Below are 22015 nucleotides of genomic sequence, written 5' to 3'. Positions count from 1 at the left end.
AGACTTTCAAGGTAAACAGGGATTGAATACCAAAAGAACCGGAGAATTTGCACTCTGCAGGTGACGAATCACGGAAAGCGGGGCCATTTACCGATGGCGGCTTCAAAACAAATTTGATATTTACCGATATCAAGGAAAGCGAGGCCATTTACCGATGGCGGCTTCAAAACAAATTGATATTTACCGATATCAAAGAAACCGAGGCCATTTACCGATGGCGGCTTCACTGGGGAGGAGCAAGTGAAACAAGACCAGACATTTACCGATGACTGGGAAGAAACTTGATGTTTACCGACATCGAACAATGATGTTTAAAAGTGAGACAAGACCATACATTTACCGATTACTGGGAAGGAACTCGATGTTTACCGACATCGAACAATAATGTTTAAAACTGAAACAAGACCAGGCATTTACCGATGACTGGGAAGGAACTCGATGTTTACCGACATTGAACAATGATGTTTACCGACACCAAAGAAAGAAATACACTTATGAAACGAAACCATTTACCGATGGCGAAAATGAAATACTCGATATTTACGGATAGCGAATATGGTGGAGAATCTTAATGACAAAACCATTTACCGATGGTTAACAAGCAGCTGATGTTTACCGATATCGAACAATGATGTTTACCGACACCAAAGAAAGGAAAGGACACACACGGGTGTTGATAGAACGATTTTTTTGTAGACACCATGAGAGACATGCCATTTACTGATGGCCAACGATTGGGATTCGATGTTTACCGACACCGAAAGATGATGTTTACCGACATCAAAGAAAAGCACAAACATTTACGGGGATCAACGCGACACTTACCGGTATCGCAAGGATGACATCTACATATGTCAAAATAAGGCAGACACTTACTGGTGACTAATTCGGAAGAGAATCAAGCTTTACTTTCACGGACTGGTGAGAAAATAAATCTCACCGGGGTTATTGATTCTGAATGTTGCCCAGAGCAACTCTTGCAAATATGCTACACTGATGTTGAAAAATGATCCGTCTCTTCCGGAGATATGATCCAATCTGGTTTAATACATGTATGCATATGTTTGAGTTTTCTATGGCGTAATGCTCCACACTGAATGGAAATGCTACACGATTTGAGAATGCGAATGCAAATGATGATTACTACATGCAAGATGCAAAGGGAGGAAAACTCCTGCTGGGAAAGCAAATGATCACTTTACTGAGCACACAATTTCTGATACGATCTTCCAACTCTGTAGGGACATAAAACAATTCTGTTGAGGATAACATTCTCGGAACGGTAGAGAAACCAACTCAACTTGGGAGTCACTTGTTGGGAAAACACCAACCTCTCGACCATGCTGGGGAAACAAACTCTGAGCTCGACTTAGACGACCCAACTTCTTACACGACTGGACAGTGTTGAAACGACAGGGTCTTCCTTCGAACAAACTTTGGCTCATCTGCTTTAGCCATCAATCAAAGATAGTAACCTGCAAAACGACATGACATACATGCCCTAGGGGATCGTATGGACAAGATATACTCAAGTGTACTCAACATTCAAAATGATTTTCAGATGTTTTATCTTTTTGCACGTCATTGTCTAGCCTTCATGTTTTTAGATGCAATGTTTATCAAAAAATTCGGACGTTTTTTGCAAACAAAACAGTAAAAATAAAAAACAAGAGAGCAATTTGACTGAATAACGACTTTTATTGATTGAAAATGGCCTATAAAGACAAATACATCAGGAAGCAATTCCTAGGAAGAGGTAATTGCGCCAAAAGAGAAAATAAACTATCCTATTGGCAATGTGAACACGACATTCCACTATTTTCCAATTCTGTTATGACTCATAGATCTTCACTTTCCCCAAAATTCTTCGCTTTCTGAGAAGAGTGATTGGACCGATCATATCCTTCAAGATGGTAGACACTGAAACGCGATGAAGTACAGATAACTCAGACTGTAGTCTTCGCTTTAATCCCTCTTTTGCCTGGACCGCCTTTTCAGATTTTCAATCCACCGGGATACCCATTTTTGCCTAAGTCGCCTTTGCAGGTTTTCGACTTACCGGGTGTACATATTATTTTTATTCTTTATCCCTAACTTTTGCCCGAACCTTTTTCTTTTCTTTTTCTCTTGGTTCGCCGGGATGCCCTTTTTTGCCTGGACTTTTTTCTTTTTTGTCCAGCGGGTCAGTTTATGCGAAGTATTTTTTGACTACATCTGAATTCACAGGAGACGGAAAATCTTCACCATCCATAGTTGTAAGCATCAAGGCTCCACCAGAAAAGACCTTTTTAACAACATATGGACCTTCATAATTCGGAGTCCACTTGCCCCTGTTATCTGTACCGGGAGGAAGGATCTTCTTCAAAACTAAGTCACCTATCTGATAGCTTCGAGGAAGCACTTTCTGATCAAAGGCCTTCTTCATCCTTCTCTGATATAGTTGTCCATGGCACACAGCTGTTAACCGCTTTTCCTCAATTAAATTTAACTCATCAAACCTGGCTTGAACCCAGTCAGCCTCGTCAAGTTTTACATCAATCATCACCCTCAAAGAAGCGATTTCAACTTCTACTGGCAAGACTGCCTCCATGCCATACACATGTGAAAACAGAGTTTCCCCGGTTGACGTACGCACTGAGGTACGATACCCATGCAAAGCGAAAGGCAACATCTCATGCCAATCCTTGTACGTCACAACCATCTTTTGCACAATCTTCTTAATATTCTTGTTTTCCGCCTCTACAGCACCATTCATCTTTGGTCTGTAAGGAGAAGAATTGTGGTGTTCAATCTTAAAGTCTTTGCAAAGCTCTTTCATCATCTTGTTATTAAGATTCGAACCATTATCAGTGATGATTTTCTCAGGAACCCCATAACGACATATAATTTCTTTCTTAATGAATCGAGCAACCACTTGTCTAGTAACATTGGCATAGGAAGTTGCTTCCACCCACTTGGTAAAGTAATCAATCCCGACTAGGATGATGCGATGTCCATTAGAAGCAATAGGTTCAATCTTTCCAATCATATTGATGCCCCACATCGCGAATGGCCAAGGAGAATTCATAATATTCAGAGGGTTTGGCGGTACATGCACTTTATCTGCATAGATCTGACATTTGTGGCACTTCTGAGTGTATTTGAAACAATCAGATTCCATGGTTATCCAGTAATAACCCGCTCTCAACAACTTCTTGGCCATTGCATGACCACCAGCATGGGTACCGAAAGATCCCTCGTGTACTTCCTGCATTAACATGTCTGCTTCGTGTCTAACCACGCATCTGAGCAGAACCATGTCAAAGTTTCTCTTGTACAACACATCATCCTTGTTGAAGTAAAAGCTTCCAGCTAGCCTTCTCAATGTCTTCTTGTCATTCTTTAACGCTCCTTCAGGATACTCTTGGCTTTTGAGGAAATTCTTAATATCATAAAACCACGGCTACTTATCAATAACAGACTCGGCTGCAAACACATACGCAGGCCTCTCGAGTCGATTCACAGCAACGTGTGGCACATGATTCTGCCAATGAACTTTAATCATGGAAGACAATATGGCCAAGGCATCAGCCATTTGATTTTCATCTCGGGGTACATGATACAACTTTACTGTCTTGAAGAAAGTCAGGATACTTCTGGTGTAATCTCTATAAGGAATCAAATGCGGCTGATGAGTATTCCAGTCTCCATTGACTTGGTTAATCACTAGATCAGAATCTCCATAAATGTCCATAGTTTTGATCCTTAGGTCGATGGCTTCCTCAATCCCCATGATATAGGCCTCGTACTCAGCTTCATTGTTGGTTACTTCAAAAGTCAATCTGGCGGAAAAAGGTATGTGTGCACCTTTAGGATTAATGAGTACTGCCCCAACACCATTTCCATTCACATTTACCGCCCCATCAAACATCATTGTCCACTTGTCATCGGGATTCGGTCCTTCCTCGACAAGAGGCTCTTCACAATCTTTCAGCTTTAAGTACATGATATCTTCATCGGGGAATTCAAACATCATCGGCTGATAGTCATCAATTGGTTGCTCGGCAAGGTAATCAGACAGCATACTACCCTTGATGGCCTTTTGCAACGTGTACTGGATATCATACTCTGTCAAAATCATCTGCCAACGAGCCACTCGTCCGGTAAGAGCCGGCTTTTCAAAGATATACTTTACTGGGTCCATCTTAGAAATCAACAAGGTAGTATGGTTCAACATATACTGTCTTAGTCGGCGAGCAGCCCATGCCAAAGCGCAACAAGTTTTCTCGAGCAACGAATATCTTGTTTCACAGTCGGTAAACTTTTTGCTAAGGTAGTATATTGCATGCTCTTTTCGACCAGACTCGTCATGCTGTCCCAATACACACCCCATCGAATTCTCTGTTACTGAAAGGTACATTATCAGGGTCCTTCCAGGAACTGAAGGTATGAGAATTGGAGGTTTCTGCAAATATTCTTTTATCTTATCAAAAGCTCTTTGACAATCATCGTTCCACCTGATTGCTTGATCTTTGCTTAGCAATTTAAATATCGGTTCCCACGTAGCTGTTAGGTGAGATATGAACCGTGCAATGTAGTTCAGCCTTCCTAAAAACCCACGAACCTGCTTTTCCGTTCTTGGTTCAGGCATTTCTTGAATAGCTTTTACTTTCGCTGGATCAACCTCAATCCCTTTCTCACTGACAATGAAACCCAACAGCTTTCCAGATCTCACTCCAAACGTACACTTGTTTGGATTTAGCCTCAGTTTGAACTTTCTCAATCTTTCGAACAACTTTTGCAAGTTTACCAAGTGCTCCTCTTCTGTCTGAGACTTCGCAATCATATCATCCACGTACACTTCAATTTCTTTGTGCATCATGTCATGAAAGAGAGTCGTCATAGCTCTTTGGTAAGTAGCACCGGCGTTCTTCAACCCAAATGGCATTACCTTATAACAGAACGTGCCCCAAGGTGTAATGAATGTCGTCTTTTCCATGTCTTCTGGCGCCATCTTGATCTTATTATAGCCTGAAAATCCATCCATGAAAGAGAAAACCGAGGACTGAGCAGTGCTATCGACCAATACATCAATGTGAGGTAATGGGAAGTCATCTTTCGGACTGGCTCTGTTTAAATCTCGGTAATCGACACACATCCTGACTTTACCATCCTTCTTTGGCACGAGTACGATGTTGGCCACCAAAGGGGGATAGTTGGTAACTGCTAGAAAACTTGCATCCAACTGTTTCTGAACCTCCTCTTTGATCTTGACAGCCATATCAGGACTATTTCGCCGAAGCTTCTGCTTTACCGCATGACAATCTTCTCTGAGAGGTAGCCTATGCACCACAATATCTGTATCCAAACCAGGCAAATCTTGATACGACCATGCGAATACATCCACATATTCCTGCAGCATTTCAATCAGCCCTCTCTTGACCTTTTCCTCTAAAGCAGCCCCTATCTTGATTTCTTTCTTTGCGTCCTCAGTACCAAGGTTAATGACTTCCAACTCTTCCTGATGAGGTTGAATGGCCCTTTCCTCTTGTTTCAATAGTCTGGCCAATTCTTTGGGGAGTTCACAATCTTCTTCATTCTCCTCATCGGCTTGGTAAATGGGATTATCGAAGTCATACTGAGTCATATCATAACCGTTTTCAATGGAATCCGAAAGATCAATTCTGCACGAACGATGTTTCATGCTTTATTTTAGAAAAGAGTTCAAGGAAGTCACAGAAAACAAAAAAACATTGCCATTTTTATTGTTTTGAAAATGAAAGTAATAAAAACAGAAAGACAGTGAGCACAAATTTGATTGCAAAACGTCCTTTATTGGTGATAACCATTGAAAATTCAAAACATGATGTGGCCCTACAATGAACCACTACGCCTTGGGCAGAGCGTAGGGATTTCATGCAAAAATGAAAAACAAAAGAAAATTACTTTGTCTGAAGAGTAACTTGGACTATTTCCTCAGCAGTCCAGTTGTTGATCTTCTCCCTTGGAGCACACAGGCGCACCCAATTATCCATATCACAATCACTGTCACCATCTTCAATGTCTGTTGCAAAGACATCCATGTGATTCATCAATCCAGCACTAGTGAAAGTACACGGCCCTTTCTGATTTTGGACACCCTGCTCTGATGATTGAAAAGGCTGATAACCAACGCCAAACATGTCTTCTTATACGGGCACATCAATCACCTTGCCCCAACCTTCCACGTTACCTGAATGAGTAACCTCCAGAGCTTGTTTATAGGACGCAATCGAGGTACCTGGTTTCTTCTGTTCAACAAAAGCCACCTTCTCAATACTGACAGTCTCAAAAGCTTGACATAGAGTTTCATGAATTTCGCCATCCATCTCCGCATATTTGAAGGAGGATAAATGGATCACAAAGATGTCCTCTTCGCCACACACGGTCACAACTTGACTGTCCCACACATATTTTAGCTTTTGGTGGAGAGTCGAAGAAACTGCTCCGACTCCATGTATCCAGGGACGCCCCAACAGACAACTATATGCTGGTTGAATATCCATCACATAGAAGACAATATTAAACACTTCCGGGCCGACTTTCACAGGCAACGTGACTTCACCACAAACCGATCACTTGGATCCATCAAAAGCACGGACAACAAGGTCACTTGGTGTGAGAACAACCCCTTCAACATCAAGCTTACCCAGAGTCTTTTTAGGCAGCACATTTAAAGAAGAACCGGTATCAACCAAAACATGCGACAAAACCGCGCCTTTGCATTCCATCATGATATGTAGAGCTCTATTGTGATTGCGACCCTCAGGTGTCAAGTCTAGATCCGTGAATCCCAAACCATGTCTCGTGTTAACATTTGCAATAACACCTTCGAGCTGGTTAACAGAAATCTCTTTAGGCACATAAGCCATATTCAACATTTTCAACAGGGCGTTACGATGCGCCTCGGAACACATTAACAGAGAGAGAATAGAGATTTTTTACGGTGTCTGGTTCAACTGATCCACGATCTTGTAATCACTTTTCTTGATAATTCTCATAAATTCCTCCACGTCCTTCTCAAAAGAACCCTCGGGCACTTCCTTTCGCACTGGTTCGTCTTCAACTACAGCTTGTTTTCCTTTTGTTTTAGCAAGAGCCTCAGCATTGTTATCCTTCGGAACCTGTGGTGCAAATAAACGACCACTTCTCGTAAATCCTCCGGGTCCTCCCACATTACCCACGGCCAAACCAACTGTTATTGGAGCCTTATTTACTGATCTGGTCTGATTCTCTGGTCTTCTATTTCTGCAAAAAGCATTGTCATATTGACAAGGAATTTCTCTACTATTCTCATAAAGTCTTCCACTAGAAGCAACAATGGTGGTAGGGGTACTGATAGTTACTGGAGCATTAATAATCGCGGGAACACCAACAGTCACCGGAGCAGATATGGTCAAAGGTGCAGCTACGGTCACAGGAGTACCAATAGTCACAGGCGCACTAGTAGTTCTTGGAGCACGTACAGGACCATCTGACGGTGTAAAGTAAATGGTAAGAGTCGATACCTCTTCACGGTCTTTAACTACTCGGTCAAACTGTAAACAACCTTCATTGATCAATGCCTGGATACCTTCTTTCAATTTCACACAACCGTTTTCATGATTACCACAATCTAAACAATTCTCGTCACATCCCGGGAATACTCCCCCTCTAAGCAGACGTTCCTTCACTATAATCAACGAAGTCGGAACATCATTAACATTGACTACCAAGTTCAAATTTTCCCCATCTTCCACACTATTTACTCTGGGCCCTCCATGCTTAGGCATAGGATTATTCACCACATTCGGAGTAGGAGCAAAGTTAATCGTCTTGGCATCAATCAAATTCTGAACTTTATGGTGAAAAGCCCGACAATTCTCGATGTGGTGCCTGGCGCACCAGAATGAAAATCACAACGGACGTTAGCATCATAACTAGTGGGAATCCTTGTTAATGGAGCCATAGTGCGAAGTTCAACAAACTTTACCCTGAGCAGTTCAGGGAGTAATTCAGCATAAGTCATTGGCAACGGATCAAAATGACGATTTGGCATTCTTTGTCTTGGTTGGAATTGGCGTTGTTGTTGTTGTTGTTGTCCTCTTTGTGGTTGTTGAGGTTGGGTTGCTGGAATAGTCACAGCAGCAACTTGACGGTATTGTTGTCCTTTGTTTCCATTTCACTGATTATATATAGCATTTGTCTCACCCTCTCTCCTTCTGGGTGCCCCTGAAAATGGTTTCTTAGCACTTGAAGAACTTGAAGAACCAGGGTCTTGGATTTTTCCCGCTTTGATGAGACTTTCAGTTCTTTCTCCGTAAATCACAACATCCGAAAAACTACCAAATGGGCAACTTCCCATACGATCCATGAATACACCTTGCAGGGTTCCAATGAACATATTAGTCAATTCTCTCTCCAACATCGGAGGTTGTACTCTCGCAGCTAGTTCACGCCACCTCTGGGCGTATTCCTTGAAACTCTCACCGGTCTTTTGAAACAAACTCTGCAACTGGGTTCTGCTCAGAGCCATGTCCATGTTATGCTTGTACTGCCTCAGAAAAGCTTCACCTAACTCTCTCCAGCTTCTGACAGATTCTTTTCTCAAGTCCATGTACCAATCCAAAGATGCTCCAGACAAGCTGTCTTGGAAAAAGTACATCCATATTTTTCATCATCAGTATAAGCGGATATCTTCCTGTAGTAAGCTTGCACATGAGTTCGGGGATAAGAAGTGCCATTGTACTTGTCGAAAGATGGCGCTTTGAACTTGTACGGGATCCTCAACCCATCAACTAAACCCATGTTAGAAACATCAAAACCCAAAGAATTCTGGCACTCCATGGCGCGAATCTCTTCAGCAAGGGCGTCAACCTTTCTATCTCTCTCTTCCGCCTTTCCAAATTCATCATCATCACTGGGAATAGTGAACATATCTTCTTGCTTCTCAACCAAATGAGAAGGATGGTGAACTGGGGCACGTGTCGCTCGAGCATTAACAGCCTCTGTAATGATGGGTTGTCCATTGATTCTAATACCACGCAGTTCGTCACCAGTAGCATGGATGTTGACAGGGTTGGTAACAGCAGCGTCATCGACAGGGGCTCCTTCTGGAGGATTCTGACCGACAGGGGGAATCACAGTTTCTTGTCTTTGGGCCAAGGCTCGGAGTTCCTCTTTCCCTTGCACTACCCCTTGCATCATATTCATGAATTGGGCCATGTTGATCCTCATCTCTGCTAGTTCTGCTTGAACTTGATCCATGATCTTCTGTTGATTCTGCCTTGTTGCGTAACGGTGCGGACGATGCTCAGCAATCCTGCCTGAAACGGGAACCAGAATGAGAAATCCTCTTCTAGAACACCTGTAATGATGCAAGAATGATATGTGTATGATGTGTATGCTATGTTTTATCATTTCTCAGGTATTCAAGAGTCTCGTCCACCTTTGAAAAATGGCAACCTGTACTCGTAAGCGGAACTTAAACAACAAAGAAGCAACATACACTAGACGGCAAGCAAAAGTGAAATAATCTCATCCATAGGCATAAGAAATAAGATTCATACAAATGTAGTTCAAGCAAAGATTCAGTTCATCAGTGTAGAACAAGGAATCCCATCCAACAATCCTGGAGGTGATCTTCAAAATAAACAACAAGACAAATTAGGGAAGTCGTCCTTCCGGAATGAGAGTCTTCAAATACTGGCACTGATCCATTAATCGGTCACACTCTGAACACTCAGGTAGAGGGGTGAGCTTCTCTTTCAGTTGCACCCTGAGTTCAAAAACTTCCTCTAGGAAATAAGATGCACGGATGTCACTTCCTCGGAGCTGGCTCTCTGCTGCATGCCTCAGATCTACCTCTTTCTTCAACTTAGTATCTTTGTCCTTAAGCTGTTTTTCCAAGTCTCGTATCTTCTTTTTGTAATTGGCTTCCGCTTTTTGTAATCTCAGCGCTCAAGGTGTTCTTCATCCAACATTGTTTCTATCTCATCATAGGACCTCTTTTTGCTTCCTGATCTACTAGCACTTTCACCTTGCACTCCTTTGAGTTTGTGAGCCAAATTCAACCTATCAGCTTTTTCTTTGTAAAGCTCCATTTGGATCTCTTGTTCATTTTCTTTCAACTAGCGATTCTCCATTAAGGCTTGTTTGTAATACTCAGCAGGCACACTCTCAGAAAGGATCAAAGGCGGTTGCTCCTGTAATGGTTCCATCCGGTCATATGGTAGCAACAAAGTTCCAACTCTTTCCTTAACCCACTCAGTATAAGCAGGCATAGCAATTGCAAATTTCCTCCCTAAAACAGATCCATCTTTTATACCAATATTCTCCCAAGCTTTTCCCACTTGCTCCAATCTTGCTGGATCGCTCCGTTTCTCAAAGTACACACTTTCATCTATCTCGACATCTTGTGGCCTTTCATTCATGACAAAACCCAACTGACGGAGAGAAAGAACCGGGTTGTAGTTGATGCAACCCCTAGTCCCTATGAGTGGAACATTGCGAAACTCTCCACAACTCATAATGACGTTGCGCACATTAATCCTATAAGCTTGCCACTTGATATCATAAGATGTAAGCGACATGATCCTCTGGGTCCATTTGTGAGTATTCTGAGTATCCACAAACGGTCCATTGGTTGGTAGAAAAGACAAGAACCACTTGAGTAGCAACAGGAGACAACACCTGATAGCTCCACATTTACCATGCCTGCTATGTATCGCATAATAGGTGTTAGGTAACAAGGTAGGCATCGGGTTTCCTCCAATGAAAATAGTGATTGCTGCCAGGTCCACGAAACTAGGCATACTAGGGAACAAAATAACTCCATAAATCATGACAGCCAACTGAGCGTTGAAAGCTACCCAATTTCCTTTCTTCGCTTCTTCCTTAGCCATCCTTACCAAGAACTTCAAGGATAAGCCCACAACATCACCGCTGGGTTTCCAATTATCACTCGCTTCCTTGATGCTCAAGTAAAGAGCCTTAGCGACAACTTTGAAATCCACCTCCTTTGGCACATCCAGGAAAGGTACTCGATTTTTGATTCGGACATTCATAAGGATGGAATACTCTTCAAGAGTGGGTGCTAACTGGTAGTCTTGAAAAGTAAAGCAACGAAGCTCCGGATCATAGAACTGTAAGAGAGTCTGCAGAGGTACCGGATCAACCATCATCTTCAATAATGCCAAGATATCCCCATACTGATCATCAAAAACCTTCTGATTACGGTCGGTCACGAGATTACCCAATTCTTCCAAAGATGTCAACGGCTCACGGTAGAAGCTGTAGGTGCAAGTCTTCCTCTTCAACTCTGGAATGGCAGCCATCTCTCGGTGTGAACAGACTCCTGAATAAACCTGAAAAATGATATGCATATGCGGGTTAAATTTTTTTCTTTTTTATGCATTATTTTTTTGAAAGTAAACATGCTATGATGCAAAATGATGAAACAATGGCTGGTTGGTTGTGTATCACAAGGCACGGGATCAGAACTTCAGCATGAATTCGGAACCGGGAACCATAGAACACAGTCATCAACTTAGAACCCATACTTCAGAACCGACGGTCACCAACAAGAACCAAACAAAAGTCACCAACGAAACAAGTCACCATCAGAACAAGTCACCATCAGTACCTGTAAATGATTCATTCCCGCCCCACTCACGGGTGTAATCTAGGCCAGGGTAAGGTCAAGAGAAACGCAGGATAAACAATCCTTTCAAGAATATCACCATATGCACACCAGGTGTATGCAGCGATAATACCCCATCAGAATCTGAACTGCTCGTGATACCATGTTCTGCTAAGTGGCGTCATACCACCCGCTTCCCATGAATCACTCTATTCCTAGGTGTCCTAAAGTTCACTCATAGCCTGTGTATTGGGCCTTTTACCTCTTGTGACTCCCACCCAACAACGAAACAGATACACAGCCAGCACAGTATGCATGAAACAGTAAAGCGCACATAGGATGCAATGCAAGCATATAAGTATGCAAAGCAATAAATAAATAACACACAATAGACAATAAACAAACAAACGCTAGGAAAGGCCCACTAGGGAAAATAAGTCACCAGCAGGGTCGCCAGCTGTCGCTCCCCGGATTTCCCGAATCCAAGTACAAACGCGAAAAAGATGGCGAGGAAAAAAGAGTAGAGTCACCAGCTATGTACTTTTATCCCAAGAGGAGGGAAAGGTAGTACTGCATAACCAAGACGGAACGGATAAAACAAAGTCTCGAACCAAAGAAAACTGAGTAGGGGGGTCGGTTACATGAAGGGAAGGTTATCGCACCCCTTCACGTGTGTGGTACTCCACAGGATCCACGCTCTCTATTTATGTCTAAAGTGTGTGTATAAAAAGTCTTATATGCGATGCGAAAGAGAGATAATCAAAGTAGGGAAAAGAAAGAGTTATTGCTCGCACAGGCCCTACCCTGCTGCATACGTATCTAAAGAAGGATTGAGAATCAGAGCACCGTAGCTCGGCTAACCTATTTGTTTGTTTTTTGTGATGAATTGATGTTACTGCACAATCTACCGAATGCTCGACCTTTGGAGACTTACTCACCTGTAGTAGAAGAAGTTAACGTGTTCTTAGGAGAAGAAAAATCAATGAGTTTGTTTGTTTTAGGAATGCTCATGCAAAAAGGAAGTCCTAGACGAAGGAACCGTGCTACCTTAATTGACATGCAAACGAGAGACTATACGAAGCCTAACAATCCTATGGGGAGACGATCACACCATACAAAACAAACACGCATAAAATAAACACGCCAACAAGGGGGCTCAAACATACGTGGGTAGGGCTTTAGTTAAGAGGGGTCATATCAACCTCGACAAACAAGCCATAGAAAGGTAATCAAATGGGCTCTTAACCACTGACATTGAACGTCAGGGTGAGCAGATCAAAAGGGTAATGAGGGTACGACCTCATAGCTCTTAATCCTGGACAGGGTGAGCTCATGACAAAAAGTGGGGATTCAGAAAGGTGGAACCCTCTCCACTGACTGACCGGACAAAAGATCTTGGGCTTTTGTTCTGAAGCGTCGACAAGTAGTGTGAGCATAAAGAACGACACACTGAATAACGGGGGATTGACTACTAATCCCTTTTATCCATCAATTTCCTCTTCATGGAGGTATTTAGCACTGATGCCTCTTCTTGGAAGTCTTTAGGCACAAAAGTAAACAAACAAAAGAAAACATTGCCTCCTATCGAGGTCTTCCAGCTAAGAAAGCGGTAAAATGCTGAAAAAAGATGTAAAAGGGATCAAGAGATCTACCACACGGATAAAGATCCGAAGTAACAACAACTAAAGAAATAAGAAACCCTGAGATCTTTCAGGCTAGCACCGTCAAAGAAAACAAGTCAGCAAAGCAATCAGAATAAATCTCCAAATGGTATCCTATAAATAAACTGGAATGCCAAGCAAGCTATCTCTTCAAGCCCTCACAAAAAAAACTCAACAAACAGGTTAGAGAAACAAGATGGGGTGCAATCAAGAGTTGTACCAAATAAGAGAATCACATTATTCATGCCATTAAAGTTCACAAAAAGCTCACAAAAAGCATCCAAGGGTAGGAGGCCTAAACCTCTTGTCAAACAAATGCATTAAAAGGGTATCAAAACTCAAAGTCAGGGGGCAAGGATCCACACATCAAGACATGACATACATACTAAAACATGTGCCCACATGCAAAACCTAACGATACCCACTCTTCCAAATTCACCCATAATACCTCATACATTCAGAAATTTCAGGTTGAAAGTATAAAGTAGTGGAAATAGGGCATACCTGATTGGGGAGGATCGATTGAAATTGAATTGCACCGTTGGCTTTGCAGAATAATCTTAGGCTTTATATGTGAGGGAATTGGTTCTTTGCAGATGAGTTCCCTTCAGTCTCTGGAGGTTGCTCTGAATTAGTTAGAATCTCTCTAGGGTTTTTCCAAGGAAACTTCAGAGTGTTTTTAGCTTTCACCAATTCTCCTTTTTTTCTTTTTCTTTTACTGAAATTTCAGGATTTATAACTTGATTTTCATGGCTTTGTGGGCTCAAATGAGAGAGGTCCAAGTCCAAGATTTTTCTGTTATATTTTATTTATTTATTATTATTATTATTATTTTTTGTTTTTTGTTTTTTTTTTCGTTTTTTTTTTTAATTTTCAAAACGCGTGGGCTTCGCCTAGCGAGCATGACAGTTCAGGAAATTCCTCTGAGCGTAGGTGATTCTGGTGGCTTTTCTTGGGACTCGCTAGGCGACCCATTCTGCTCACCTAGCGAGAATGATAGCTCATGAACAAACTTTTGCTCCTTCAAGATTAACGTTTTGAATGATGAATAGACCCTATTTGAACATGTTGGAAGTAACTCAAGTCATTCCCTGGCCATTTTACCTTCAGTCTACCAACAATTGACTTTTGGCTTCATAGTTGAATTTTGAACTGTACTGAGCCCATTAAGTTTGATCCTTCAGATAGAGCCCACAAAGTGACTTGGATGACATCCTTTTGGAGCTAATTCTGATTGACATGATGAAATGCAATACGAAATGTTAAATGACCTAAAAAATGAATGCATGAATGAGGAGGGAAAATTTGAGGTGCTACAGATAGTCATGAGGCTTGCGTGGCATGTTGCTACGTTAAGTCGTTCATGAGACCCACATTCCAGACGAGGTTTCGTTTGGATATATTCTGTCCTATGGGTGTTCCATAACGACAGATAATCCTTTAGAAATCGTCGACTCTGGTGACTATTTCCCGAGAACTCAGTCGAGGCCTCTCCTCCGAGACGCGTTTATGTTAGCTCTGGTGGGCGCATTCTCACTGCTCAATCCGAGGACCCCGAGGCTGGGAACTTGCTTTAGGATGTCCTGTTGAGGGGAGTCAGTGGAGGTCTTTTGTCTCGTAATAATGCCAAACCTTCAGTGGTAAACGTATTATTCGACTAAAGGTCAAGAAACTGACAAACTTCTGTTCTTAGAACCTACCAGTGAGGGGCGGGCTAAATTCAGGAAACCTTAACCTCCAACCAACCCGGTTTTATGGAGCAGAGCTTTGATCTCCTATATTATTCCTCAGTGGTTTTCTCTTCAAACAGTGTGACCCAACAAATATTCAAGAAGATACAGCGGTCTTGATTCCTATGTCACTGCATTGCATCACATCATTTTGCATTCATATCACTTAACACATGTTTATCTATTCCCAGGGGTTCATACCTTCTTCTTGATTATAGTCGGGGTTTTCTTCTTACACTGTTTATCAAATGTGAGACTGGAATCAAGGGGGTAGAATGCCCTTTGGAATTGATAAACATGTCATTGCATTTGCATATCAAGCGAGTGCCTCTATCTCGTCCGTCAAGCAGGTAAAAGCCGTGGTGAATTCGGGTGTTGCCCCTGGTTGGGGACGTCTGTTGGAGTTACCAATGAAGGAAGATAAGTTCGGGATTGGGTATCAGCCAACTCTGACTTCTACAACTTCAGCGCCTCAGACTCGTCAGGGGCCGATTACTTTCTCTAGCGCTTGCGTCATTCAGTATGGCCAGATCTCTGCAATCGATGAAGAAGATGGGGATAGTGATTGCGATATCGACGACTGGGTGCGCCAGAGGATCCCGGGTGAAGTCATCAATAATTGGTCTTCTGAGGAGATTGTCCAAGTCAATTTTATGGAGGATTAATTTTTCTTTGTTTGTTCATGCATATCCAAGTCTTACGTTCCGCCCAGGGCGTGATGACTTATTGTAGGGCTCATCTATGCGAATACCTGCATTTTTATCATAAATAAAGGACGTTTTTTTGCATTCAAATATTTTGTTCACTGTCTTTCTATTTTTGCAGTTTTTAAAAAATAAAAAAAATATATTTGGCAATGTTTTGTTTAGCTTTCATTCCTTGTTCACACTCATAAGCACATACCATCACTCATGCAGATGCACGTCACCGGATCCTATTGATAACAGTTCTGCTATGGCTCGCTTCGACTTTGAAAATCCAATCTTCAAAGCTGAAGAAGAGGGTGATGAAGACTGTGAACTCCCTGAAGAACTTGCCAGGTAATTAAAACAGGAGGAAATGGTCATTCAACCGCATCAAGAGTCTACTGAAGTGATTAATCTTGGCACCGAGGACGTCAAGAAAGAAATCAAGATAGGGGCTGCTTTGGAAGATAATGTGAAGAAGGGGCTGATTGAATTGCTGCAAGAGTATGTTGACATCTTCGCCTGGTCTTATCAGGACATGCCAGGGCTTAACACAGCCATCGTGGTACACCGCTTGCCTCTCAAAGAAGGTTGTCCTCCGGTCAAGCAGAAGCTCAGAAGAACAAGCCCAGAGATGGCTGTCAAAATAAAGGAAGAAGTGCAAAAACAGTTGGATGCAGGGTTTCTAGCAGTCACCAAATAATCCGCCATGGGTTGCAAACATCGTTCCAGTACCTAAGAAGGATGGAAAGGTACGGATATGTGTCGGCTACCGGGATCTGAGAAGAGCTAGCCCTAAGGATGATTTCCCATTAACTCACATCGACATTTTGGTGGAGAACACGACTCAATTCTCGGTATTCTCCTTCATGCATGGCTTTTCTGGCTATAATCAAATCAAGATGGCACCGGAAGACATGGAGAAGAAAACATTCATAACCCCGTGGGGCACCTTCTGCTACAAGGTGATGCCGTTTGGTCTGAAAAATGATGGGGCAACATATCAACGAGCGATGGTGACTCTTTTCTATAATATGATTCATCATGAAATCGAGGTTTATGTTGACAATATGATTGCCAAATCTCAGACAGAAGAAGAACATTTGGTGAATCTGCAGAAACTGTTTGAGCGTTTGAGAAAATTCAAGCTGAGGCTTAATCCGAACAAGTGTACTTTCGGGGTGAGATCTGGAAAACTGCTGGGTTTTATTGTTAGTGAAAAAGGGATTGAGGTGGATCCTGACAAAGTAAAAGCAATACAGGAAATGCCTGAGCCAAGAACAGAAAAACAAGTCTGTGGTTTCTTAGGAAGGTTGAACTACATTGCAAGGTTCATCTCTCACCTAACTGCCACATGTGAGACAATTTTCAAGTTGCTGAGAAAAGATCAGGCTATCAGGTGGAACGATGATTGTCAAAGGGCTTTCGAAAAAATAAAAGAGTATTTGTAGAATCCTCCTATCCTCATGCCTCCAGTCCCAGGGAGACCGCTGATTATGTACTTGACACTACTAGACAATTCCATGAGTTGTGTTCTCGTAAACACGATGAGACAGGTAGGAAAGAGCATGCCATCTAGTACCTGAGTAAGAAATTCACAGACTGCGAGTCGAGATACTCAATGCTTGAAAAGACATGTTGTGCACTTGCATGGGCTGCTAAGCGATTGAGACAATACATGCTGACTCACACAACCTTATTGATCTCCAAGATGGATCCAGTCAAGTATATATTCGAGAAGCCAACTCTCACCGTAAGGGTTGCTCGTTGGCAAATGGTACTGACAGAGTACGATATCTAGTATACATCCCAGAAAGCCATCAAGGGGAGTATTATGTCAGACTATCTTGCTCAACAGCCGGTTGAAGATTATGAGCCGATGAAGTTTGATTTTCCAGATGAAGACATCATGTTCCTCAAGATGAAAGACTGTGAAGAGCCAGTCGTTGAGGAGGGACCTGATCCAGATGAAAAGTGGACTTTAATGTTTGATGGGGCTGTTAATGCCAGAGGAAGTGGAATTGGTGTTGTCATTACTACCCCGAAAGGTGCCCACATGCCTTTCACCGCTCGTCTGACTTTTGAGTGCACCAATAATGAAGCTGAGTATGAAGCCTGTATTTTGGGTGTTAAGCAAGCCATTGATTTGAGAATCAAGACTCTGGACGTCTTCAGAGATTCAGCTCTAGTAATCAATCAAGTGAATGGTGATTGGAATACTCTCCACCCTAATCTAGTCCCCTACAGAGATTACACGAGAAGATTGTTGACTTTCTTCACAACAGTAAGGCTGTATCATATACCTCGTGATGAGAACCAGATGGCAGATGCTCTTACTACTCTATCCTCCATGATCAAAGTGACTCGGTGGAACTGTGCTCCCAGGATCGATGTTATGCGCCTTGATAGGGCCGCGTATGTGTTTGCTGCTGAACTGGTAGTTGATGACAAGCCCTGGTACCACGACATCAAGTGCTTTCTGAAGAATCAAGAGTACCCTGCAGGGGCATCCAACAATGATAGAAAGACTTTGAGAAGATTGGCAGGCAGTTTCTTCTTGAACAAAGACAATGTTCTGTATAAGAGGAACTTCGACATGGTTTTGCTCAGATGCGTGGATAGACACGAAGCAGACATGTTAATGCAGGAAGTTCATGAAGGCTCCTTGGTTACTCATGCCGGCGGACATGCAATGACTAAGAAATTGTTGAGAGCGGGTTATTACTGGATGACCATGGAATCTGATTGTTTCAAATATGCTTGGAAGTGTCATAAATGCCAGACTTATGCTGATAAGGTACATGTGCCGCCAAATCCTTTGAATGTGATGTTTTCGCCGTGGCCTTTTGCTATGTGGGGCATTGATATGATTGGAAAGATTGAGCCGACCGCCTCCAATGGGCATCGCTTCATCCTTGTTGCCATTGACTATTTCACCAAGTGGGTCAAAGCAGCGTCATTCGCGAATGTCACCAGACATGTGGTTGCCCGATTCATTAAGAAAGAAATCATTTGTCGTTATGGGATTCCCGAAAGAATCATTACTGATAATGGTTCTAATCTCAATAACAAAATGATGAAGGAGTTGTTCCAGAAATTCAACATTCAGCATCACAATTCTTCCCCTTATCGCCCTAAGATGAACGACACCATTGAGGCAGCAAATAAGAACATAAAGAAGATTATGCAGAAGATGGTCGTCACGTACAGAGATTGGCATGAGATGTTACCCTTCGCCTTGCATGGGTACCGTACTTCATTGCGTACATCGACCGGGGCAACCCCTTACTCCTTGGTGTATGGTATGGAAGCAGTCCTACCTGTTGAAGTGGAGATTCCTTCTCTAAGAGTCCTGTTGGATGTCAAGTTAGACGAAGCTGAATGGATTCGGAAAAGGTTCAATGAGTTGAGTCTTATCGAAGAGAAGCGAATGGCAGCCATTTGTCATGGGCAGTTGTATCAGAGTCGGATGAAGAGGGCCTTTAATCGGAGAGTGCGTCCGCGATGTTTCCAAGTTGGAGATTTAGTGTTGAAAAGGATCCTTCCTCCTCAAACAGATCACAGGGGCAAGTGGACTCCTAACTATGATGGATCATACATTATCACCAAGGTTTTCGATGGTGGGGCCTTAATGCTTGCAACTATGGATGGTGAAAACTTCACTTCCCAAGTGAACTCAGATGCAGTTAAAAAATACTTCGCATAAAATAGACCCGCTGGACAATAAAAAGAATAGTCCAGGCAAAAAATGGGCATCCCGAAGAACCAAGAAAATGAAAAGGTTCGGGCAAAAATTAGGGATTAAAAATGAAAAGATTGTACACCCGGTAAGTTGAAAACCTGAAAGGGCAACTTAGGCAAAAATGGGTATCCCGGTGGATTGAAAACCCGAAAGGGCGATCCAGGAAAAAGTTAGGGATTAAGCGAATGACTGTGTTCTGAGTAGTTCTGAATCTCATCCCATGTCGATAATTGGAAACTTTCGAAAGGTAGGAAACATTCCAATCACTCTTTTTAGAAAGTCGGACATCTGGAGGATCTTGAAGACGAGCGAGTCATAGCAGGATTGGAACCCGATAGAAATCCATTTCACGTTGCCATTAGATTAATTTCTGTTTTTATCTTTTATGCAATTACCTCTTTCCAGGGATTGCTTCCTGATGTAAATGCCTATTCAGAGGCCACTCAATCAATAAAATCATGTTATTCAGTACGTCTCTGTGTTCATTTTCTTTTTACTGTTTTGTTTGCAAAAATGACGTCCGAATTTTTGATAAATATTGCATCATGAAACATAAGAGCTTTACAGGTACATGCTTAATAAACATTTAAAATTGCTGTAAATTTTAAGTGCTTTGGATCTTCTATTCAGAACAGGTACACTCGGGGCATTTTTTTAAGGTCCCCATCAAATGATCGCGGATGTTTTTCCTCAACAGTTGGAATTTGGTATCTTATCCCTGCAGAGCTGGTCCGAGCATTGGATTCTTCAATCCCCAGCAGGCTCTCACTGTTGTACTTTCCCAAGCATTTGTTTCAGACTATACACTCCCCAGTAGAGTTGACAGTGCCAGACAGTATATCCCCAACGGAGTTGACAGTGACAGACTGTATCTTCCCAGCAGAAGCGGCTGCTCCTCAGAGTTCGATGCTAGATCGATGATCCCGACGCTAGGTCCATGGTCTCCTTCCTTGAAGTAGAGTCTCGGTACCGTATCGGTGTTTGCTTCCCCTGCTGAGTCGTCCCTCTCACAGATTATGGTTGCCAGAACCACTGTCGCTTTCCTCAACAGCAGGTTTTCAGTGCCATTCTCTCCCTAGTCAGAGCCTCGGTATTTTGCTATTTGCCAGAACACTGTGTGGCGGGTCATTTCCCCACAGAGTCCTTTGTGCTGTGTATCTCCAACAGCATTGCCAGGGTCCAGAAGATTGTGATAGTTTCCCCAGCAGAATTCCTCGCCTCAGCTTGGCGTTCTCTCTAATCAAGCATTTCGCATCCATGCATGTAGAATCATATTACATTGCATCCTCCCAAATTGCGTAGCATTTCCATTTTCATGGAGCATTACGCCATTGAAAAATTCAAACATACGCATGTAAAGCATAAGGAATTCTCGGTATCCCATGTGATGAGCCAGAAGTTGATTCCAGTACTCAGACTGAAGATTGTTCATGACTTCTTATCCCCAACATAGGTCGTTAGCCCACGTGCCGCCTCACTTATCATTTTTCTTATTTCTGCTGATGCTGACAGGCACGAAGGTTTTCCGGTATTCAGGCCGAAGTGGCATTCAGGCCAGTTTTCCGGTATTCAAACCGAAGAAGTTTCCGACATTCAGGTCGACGCAACTTGTGGCATTCAGGCCAGGTTTCCCGGTATTCAGACCAAAGTGGCATTCAGGCCAGTTTTCCGATGTTCAGATCGAAGAAGTTTCCGACATTCAGGTCGACGCAACTTGTGGCATTCAGGCCAAGTTTCCGGTATTCAGACCGAAGTAGCATTCAGGCCAGTCTCTCGGTGTTTATACCGATATTAATAATCTCATATCTTCCGATGCTCAGATCGAAGTCATTTCCAGTATTCAGACTGATGAGCGACATTCAGGCCATGGTTATTTCTGTGTTACCATTATTTTGGTATCCAGATTAACATTCTTTTTCGGTATTCAGACCGACTCTCACCGTACCAGACGGATTCTTCTTTCAAAGACCACCTCTTTGCCGATTCTGACAGGCATTGTTGCTTCACTTCACTTTAGTGTAAATTTTCAGGCTTTTATTGTATTCAATCCCTTGATACCTCGAAAGGGCGAAAGCCACTGCTATCTTCTTTTCGGGTTTCCAGTTGATTGAATAGGGGCAGCTGTAATACCCCAAAATTTACCCTTCATCTTTCCTGGGAGCATGGGATTATGTTTTACCCCTCATTCATGCATTCATTTTACATTTCATATTGCATTTCATCATGTCAATCAGAATTAGATCCAAGAAGTTTGAATATCATCCAAGACACGTTGTGGGTTCTATCTGGGCGATCAGTCAACACAAGAGAATGACTTGAGTTACTTCCAACATGTTCAAATGGGGTCTATTCATCATTCAAAACGCTAATCTTGAAGGAGCAAGAGTCTGTTCCTGAGCTGTCATGCTTGCTAGGCGAGCAGCGTGGTTCGCTTAGCGAATCTGAACTGTCATGCTTGCTGGGTGAGCAAATTCTTCGTTAGGCGAAGCCCACGCATTTTAAAATATAACAGAAAAAATCTTGGACTTGGACCTCTCTCATTTGAGCCCATAAAGCCA

The sequence above is a fragment of the Lathyrus oleraceus genome, chromosome 1, assembly GCF_024323335.1.
Source record: "Lathyrus oleraceus cultivar Zhongwan6 chromosome 1, CAAS_Psat_ZW6_1.0, whole genome shotgun sequence".
NCBI classification, from domain to species: Eukaryota; Viridiplantae; Streptophyta; class Magnoliopsida; order Fabales; family Fabaceae; genus Lathyrus; species Lathyrus oleraceus.
This window is presented reverse-complemented; position numbering follows the sequence as displayed.